General features: G+C 43.6%; 1 non-coding gene across 1 annotated transcript; it reads right to left on the bottom strand.

The window, feature by feature from the left end:
* Positions 1-5,180: 5,180 nt before the first annotated feature.
* Positions 5,181-5,282, bottom strand: LOC148118393 (U6 spliceosomal RNA). The gene has a single exon (XR_015736077.1). It is a non-coding gene; the product is annotated as a U6 spliceosomal RNA (small nuclear RNA).
* Positions 5,283-7,527: the final 2,245 nt, after the last annotated feature.

Genomic DNA, 7,527 nt, shown 5'->3' with positions numbered 1-7,527 from the left:
TCTAGAATCCATCAGAATGTTAACACAAAAAATACTCTAAAATTCATTATTCAGAATTTGAATAACCCCAAGTTTTCCTTAGTTTTTTGAATTTTTGATAGTAAAAATTACAATGCTAATAGTTACATCAAGCCGGGCATTGGTGGCATATGCCTTTAATCCCAGCACTCGGGAAGCAGAGGCGGATCTCTGTGAGTTCAAGGCCAGCCTGGTCTACGGAGACACAGCTGAAGTGTGCTGACGTCAGAAAGACTCGGGCTACATATGCTCCTTACAAGTTACTGGCACCTAGGTGGAAAGAAGCCAAGAATGAAGAAAAAGTTTAGAAAATTCACTACAGGTTATCAAAATCACAGCTATGCAGTCAACCTGTGCACATAGCTTTTTCCGTCATGGCAAAATACTGCCAGTAAGAAAGAACGTTAGAAGATCCCGGTCATGATTCTCGGTTCAGCGCTCCCATAAGAATTCAGTGTGTGCTGCAGACAATACTGCAACCATGTTTGGATTTGTACATGTGTGTGTGCATGTGTATGTGTGTGTGTCTGTGTGTGTGCATGTGCGTGTGTGTGTGCATGCATGTGTGTGCATGTCTGTATATGTGTGTGTCTGTGTGTGTGTGTGCACATGTGTGTGTGTGTGTCTGTGTGTGTGTGTCTGTGTGTGTTGTGAGGTATATACCAGAGGAACCTACTCAGACCTGGGTTCAAATCACTAAAAGTCTCTATTAGCTGCTTAGTGACTACACTGGGCATCTGGGACACAAGTGCAGTCCTGACCCTTTCTCAAGGCGAGCTTTGAAACATGATGACCACATCTGGGGTGGACACACCTCAGTTAACAAGAACAGTTAGCCAGAAGCAGAACTACAGAAGCCCAAACAAAACAAGGTTAGTACACTTAGAGACTTTTCCAGAACTATGAACTTTGATGGATTGGGTCTTTGTTCTTGTTCTGGCAGGGGCTGCTGCCTGTCTACTGGATTTCAAGGCCTAAATAGTTCTTCCATCATTGAGTCAATTGTGCAAAGGTTTGGGGCCTGTTACATTTGTCTTGTGTGTATGTATAAAATCTTTATGTATTTACATGTGTATATTAAAATATAATATAAATATATATGATATACTAGAAATATAGCATATATATTTGTACATACAGCATGAACATAAATATAACATATAGTGTATTAATTTTATATGATATGCATGTTGCATTATATATTCCATAAATATATATCATATATTATATTATATATAATAAAATAAATTTAAAAATTCTATAAATGTGTAATAAAATGCTAGATTTTAAACTTGTGTTTATGTATGCATTTTTGTGTAAATAGATTCCATGTAATCTTTTTGAGGTGTCGCAGATAGCGGAGAGTGACTTTGAACTTCCAGTCCTCCTGCCTCTATTTTCCAAATGCTAGGATTATGGTTGTTGACTGTCGTGTCCGATTTTTTTCATTGCTGGGGAACAAAACCAGAACTTCCTGCATGCTAGGCAAGCACTCTACCCACAAAGCTACAGCCCCACTGTAGGACTCACTTTTGCTACTGAACTCCCTTAAGCATAAGTCTACGTTCTCTTTCAAACTGGCAAAATCTGTTCAGAGGTGTCTCAGAACAGATGCACCTCAGTCATGTTATAGAGAAGGGATTAGCATCGCCACTTAGATTAGAAAACTCAGTCTCCAAGATAAAAGCACTGCTGCTCCAAATCCCTTAGCTATTGAGTGGCAGACTTCCTGTTCCAAAGCAGGCCGTCCATCGGACTGTGACTCAATGAACAAACCTACCTAGTGCAAGAATATTCCAAGGAGAGCAGGAGTAGATGGCAAGTCTTTCCCTGCCATTCCAGCTAGCGAACTGAAATGCTCTCGCTTCTGCAAACAAGACCACCCTTCTTAGCTTTCAAAGTCTTGTATTTTTGGAAAAGAACAAAGCATCAACACCAGCCTGAGGTTCCCTAGGCCTTACTTGGGTTATTTTAGCTAAGGGACTCTCTAGGAAGCAACCATTGCCAATTTTGAGCCACAGATTCGTTTGGGAACTTCTGACGCCTTTTCAATCTTTTAAGGCACATTAAGAAGGCAACCAACTGCTTTTAAATAAAAATTCCCAAGGGTGTGTTTGGTTGATTCACTTGGTTTGTTTTTTAGACAGGTATCACTGTATAGCCTGGCTAGCCGGGAACGCTCTACATAGCCCCGACTGGCCTTAAACTCACAGAAGATCCACCTGCCTCTGCCTTTCTGCCTCTCTGCCTCCTCTGCCTCTGCCTCTGCCTCTGTCTCTGCCTCTGCCTCTGCCTCTGCCTCTGCCTCTGCCTCTGCCTCTGCCTCTGCCTCTGCCTCTGCCTCTGCCTCTGCCTCTGCCTCTGCCTCTGCAGTACTGGATTAAAGGAGTGCACAGCCACATGGCCTCCAAAGAGCAGTAAGTAGAAACGACTTTCACAAGTCATACAGTGAAGATGTCTGTGGTTTTTATTGCTAGGATCAATGTCTCTGTGACGTGTCACCTATGTTCATACTTTTTGTAGATGACATATTTCAGGGCTGGTGAGATGGCTCACTGGACAAAAGGTGCTTCCCTGGAACCCACACGGTGGGAAGAGAGATCCAACCCCACAAGTTGTCCTCTGATGCCCTTGAGAAATCTGTGGAACATGTGCGCGCGCACACACACAAATAAATATAGAAATTTTTAAAATTAAATAACACGTTTCAGTTTAAAATTAATGAAGATATATGTGTTTTGTTTCCATGTGATTTTTATCAAGACTACTCTCAAGTGACTCAGGTTGTGCACTCCTTTTCTGAGACCAAGTTAGGTCAAAATTTCTTGAATTCTGTCCAAAAACACTTACAATAATGTAGTAATACTTTTCTACTAACAGGCAGGACATTGCTTTAAGATAGTCTGATATGCATAAGGCAAAGTTCCAAAAATAATTATGAGTATATGGCCTATAATATGCTACAACTAGCCTGGTCTGCATCATGGGCCATTAATCAACAACAATTGATACTGACCTCTGTTAATCCCACCATGCAAGAAAAAAAACTACCACAATTTTGAGCCAAATTTGAAGCAAGCTTGATTTTTATTGGGGTGTACCTGAGATCTGGCCCGTGACTGCCTCCTAAGTCAGGTTAAAAAACATCCCTGAGGTCACCTCTTAGGCCCCTTTTAAGAAGTAAAATCACGGGTAGTGGCAAAGCAAGTTCACAGAAGCAAGACAATGGAGCTATGAGGAAGTACAGAAAAATCTCAAAAGATCTACAGCTGTCAGCATGTGGTTACCATGTGATTAGGAAAGGTTGGGGTGACCAGGGAAGGTCAGGGTGTTCTCTAAAACAAGTCAAGGGCATGAGTGGGGACAGATCAGGTTCCAGGAAGCAGAGACTTTGAAATGGAAACTCAGCTCCTACAGCACATAGAAACTTACTTTTAACAATATAGCATAATGGCTCCTGCCTCCACAATGGAGTCAGGCAGGTTCCTTACCTACAGCAATAGTTCAATATGAAACCCTGTGCACAGAAGCTACTCCAGACCCCATCTGCAATTGCTCTGAACAGTTCACCAAATTGAAGTGTGTAGCTTAAGTCTGCCTCTCCAGCTCCATTAGGGTTAGTTTAAAAGTTTCTCCATGCATTTGTTTGCAACCTCACTTGAAATCAGATTGTGACCTCCTATTGTGACAAGTAGCCAAGTCTCAGGCAATCACAGGCAGCCAGCTGTGCAAACTCTGCTCAAACAAGACAGACATGAAGTGGAAGCAACTGGACTTGATCTATAATCACACACTTCCACTTCTGTAGCTGCTTCCTTGTATGATCACTGGCCTGTGATAGAATGAATGCCTGAAGCACAGTAAGGAGAGCCTTCTGATCTGTGGCTGAAGGGGACCCGGCCCTGGGCAGTGGGGAAAGCACAGCAGCAGCCGTGGCCGGAAGCTTTCAGGCTGTGGACGGTTGCTCACTTCTGGGAAGATTAAAACAGAGACAGGACAGGAAGTTGATCCAGGCTATAAACTTCAATGTTGCCCAGCAACCCACTTCCTTCAGCCAGTCCCTACCTCCTCCATGTTCCAAGTCTCCAAAAACAATGCCACCAGATGGGAAGCAAGTGTTCAAAAGCATGAACCTGAGCCTGTGGGACACTTTTCATTCAACCATAGCATTTTGGGTTGGTTTGGTTTGGGTTTTGGTGGGGATGGAGTCTCACATATTCTAGGCTGGTCCCAAACTTGCTCAGTAGCCAAAGATAACTTTGAATTGTGTGTGTGTGTGTGTATGTGTGTGTGTGTGAGAGAGAGAGAGAGAGGGAGAGAGGGAGAGAGACAGACAGACAGAGAGTTTTGGATATTTGTTTGCTATTATGTTGAGATACATTCCTTCTTGGGACTTTTATCAGGAAGAGATAATACATTTCTTTCTTTTTCCTTTTTTTTTTTTTTTGACAAAGTCGGCCAGGCTGTGGCAGTGCACACCTTTAATCCCAGCACTAAGGAGGCAGAGGCAAGCAGATCTCTGTGAGTTTGAGGTCAGCCTGGTCTACAGAGCAAGCTTCAGAACAGCCAAGGCTACATAAAGACTTGGTAGTCTAATAAAACCAAAACAAACAAACAAAACAAATCTTAGACAGGGTATAGTTGTGTAACTGACCGTCCTGGAACTCACTAAGTAGACCAGGACAGCCTCAAACTCACAGAGCCTGCCTCAGTGCTGGGATTAAAGGCGTGTACCACCATGCCCAAAGATACTGAACTTTTTCAAATGCCTTTCCTGTGTATCCTGTGTATATTGGGAGTATCATGCTATTTCTGTCTGCAAGTCTCCTCATGTTGTATTGTGTTAACTGAGAAGCTGCGAGCTTGTGGAGGTGTCACAGTGGCTTGCTTACCTGGTCACATTGCATCATCAGGAAACAGACAAAAGAACGTGTGTACTCAGATCATTTTCTCCATTTTATTCATTCTGGAATTAAGACCTATGGAAAGGCATAGGCCACGTCCAGATGAGCTCAGTGCAGTGGGTGCAGTCACTGTGGGTAGACATACGGCCTGGGGACAGTACATATGAGACTGGACCACCTTAGGGAATTCTGAATGTGCCATGTAAGAAATAAAGATTTTACCCAACAAGTGGAAAGAAGAGAGTCCTTTTTTTTCTTTAATGTAGGGAACACTTCAAAATTTACATATTATTCTTGTGCAGGGCCATGCTAATCTCTGTATTGTTACAATTTTAGTATGTGTGCTGAAGAAGTAAGCACCAAAGAGACGTTATTACAGGCAAATATGACATAATAGATTGTTTTATCACATTCATATGGCCGTGGAGTAGAGTATAAAGAAGGCAAGGTTGGTTAGCAAGTGTCCTAGTCATTGTCCTGTGGCGGTGAAGAGACATCGTGAACAAGGCAACTCTTTTTTTTTAAAGCATTTAATTGGGGACTTGCTTACATTTTCAGAGGTTCCTAACATCATGGAGGGAAGCATGGTGACAGACAGGCAGACTAAAGAAGTAGCTAAGAGTTTACACCAAAGCCCATTCCCAGTGACACACTTCCTCCAACAAGGCCACACCTCCTGAGTCTTTCAAATAGTGTCACTCTTGACGATCAGTGCTCAGAACTTGGAGCCTATAGAGGCCGTTTTCTTTCAAGCTACCATCCACAGGAAGCTTCTGACAGTCTACAGAGGCCCATGGTCACAAAGATCCAACCAGGATTAAGGAATAGGAAGGCACAGTCTGCAGGTCAAGCAACCAGAATCTCATCATGGAGAGAAGGAAGAATAAAGGAGGCTCCTTTGCTGAACCAGAATTCACAAGCAAGAATTTGGGGACTTGGATGTAAGAAGATGAGGACAGCTCACTCAGGATACTGACATTTCTCTAAAAGTACACTTTCGGATTTCTAAATGGTCTGAAACTGTGGCATGGTCCAACTTTCTGGAAGCAACTCAGACCTGAGGGAGGGGGTAATCCCTTCTCCCTGTTGCCCACCCACTTCATAAGGAGGAGGGACTCCCTTGTCCATACTGCCCACCCACTCCGTAAGGAGGGGGTAATCCCTTGTCCATACTGCCCACCCACTCCGTAAGGAGGAGGTAAACCCATCTATACTGTCCACCCACTCCGTATCTTTGTAACTCATCTTTCTTCCTTTCTTCCTTCCTTTCTTTCTTCCTTCCTTTCTTTCTTCCTTCCTTTCTTTCTTTCTTTCTTTCTTTCTTTCTTTCTTTCTTTCTTTCTTTCTTTCTTTTTGATTCAGTCTCTCTGGAGCTCAAACCTGGAACTCACTGATTTGGATAGATTGGCTGGCCAGAGAGCACCAGAGGTCTGCCTGTCTCGGGCTCCCCGGCACAGAGGTCACAGGTCCGTGCTGCCATGCCTAACTTTCTCATAGATTCTGGCATGAATCTTTACAAATTTTTACAAATTAAAAAGTGGCATGAAGCACTTTACAAATGAAACTCTTCCAAGCCCCTTCTCCTAGGTCCTTACTACAATGTGCCTGCTTATACCAGCAGTCATCATTAAAATCACTGTCCTGAAGGGCTTCCTCTGTTTGCCACCTCAAGCTTAGGACTCCTCCCCACTGCCCCCATGCCCAGGCTGTTTGCACCATAATGATGTAGGCGCTGCTTTACACAGCTTCTTGGAAAGATCATCCCTAAAAAAAGAGAAGGTGGCAAATGTCCACATCGAGATACAACCATGGTCCTAGCCAATGCTCCAGCTGTAAACCATCAAATGGCCTTCTGTAGAATAATCATTCTGCACACTGTGGATATGTATTTCTCTCATTGGTTAATAAAAAGCTGACAGGCTGGTAGTCAGGCATGGTATAGGTGGAACAGCCAGACGCAGAGGACTCTGGGAGGAGAAAGGGTGAAGTCAGGAGAGACGCCAGCCACCGAGGAAGCAGGCCATGTAGAAAATGAATCCTTGAGCCACTCAATGAAATATGGGTTAATTTAAGTGTAAGAGTTAGCTAGTAGCCTGAGCCCCTTCTCATTTATAAAGCCAAGCATTTATAAAGAATATTTAGGAACTGTCGGTTGGGACAGAAAAGCGCCGCCTAAAAATGCCAGTGCAGAGGCTCTGACCATGCCATGCCCAGACAACTGTCCTACAGAAGCTGCATCCCCAGAGCAGGATTCCTCAAGCCACCACGTTCCTGGTACTGTGTCACTGGGAACAGAAAATGGATACAAGCATGAGCTGGTGAGGTGGCTCAGCAGGAAAGGGACTTGCTACCAAACCTGATGACCCGAGTTTGATCCTCAGAACCCACAGGATGGGAAGAAAGAACAATTCGGGCAAGTCATCCTCTGAACGCCATAATTGTGCAGTGGTGCCTGAGCAAGCCCGTGAGCACGTGCGAGCATGCACACACATTTTATAGTGTTATCTTGCTATTCCCATTTGTTTGGGTTCTTTTCACTAAAGGAATGTAAAATATCTAGGAAGATGAAAGACTGCTCTGATTTCAGCTTGAGAGAAGAGTGGAG

Source organism: Myodes glareolus, chromosome 22, assembly GCF_982192425.1.
Source record: "Myodes glareolus chromosome 22, mMyoGla1.1, whole genome shotgun sequence".
In the NCBI taxonomy this organism is placed as follows: domain Eukaryota; kingdom Metazoa; phylum Chordata; class Mammalia; order Rodentia; family Cricetidae; genus Myodes; species Myodes glareolus.
The sequence above is the reverse complement of the archived record's forward strand: the minus strand, read 5'-3'. Positions and strand labels throughout refer to the sequence as shown.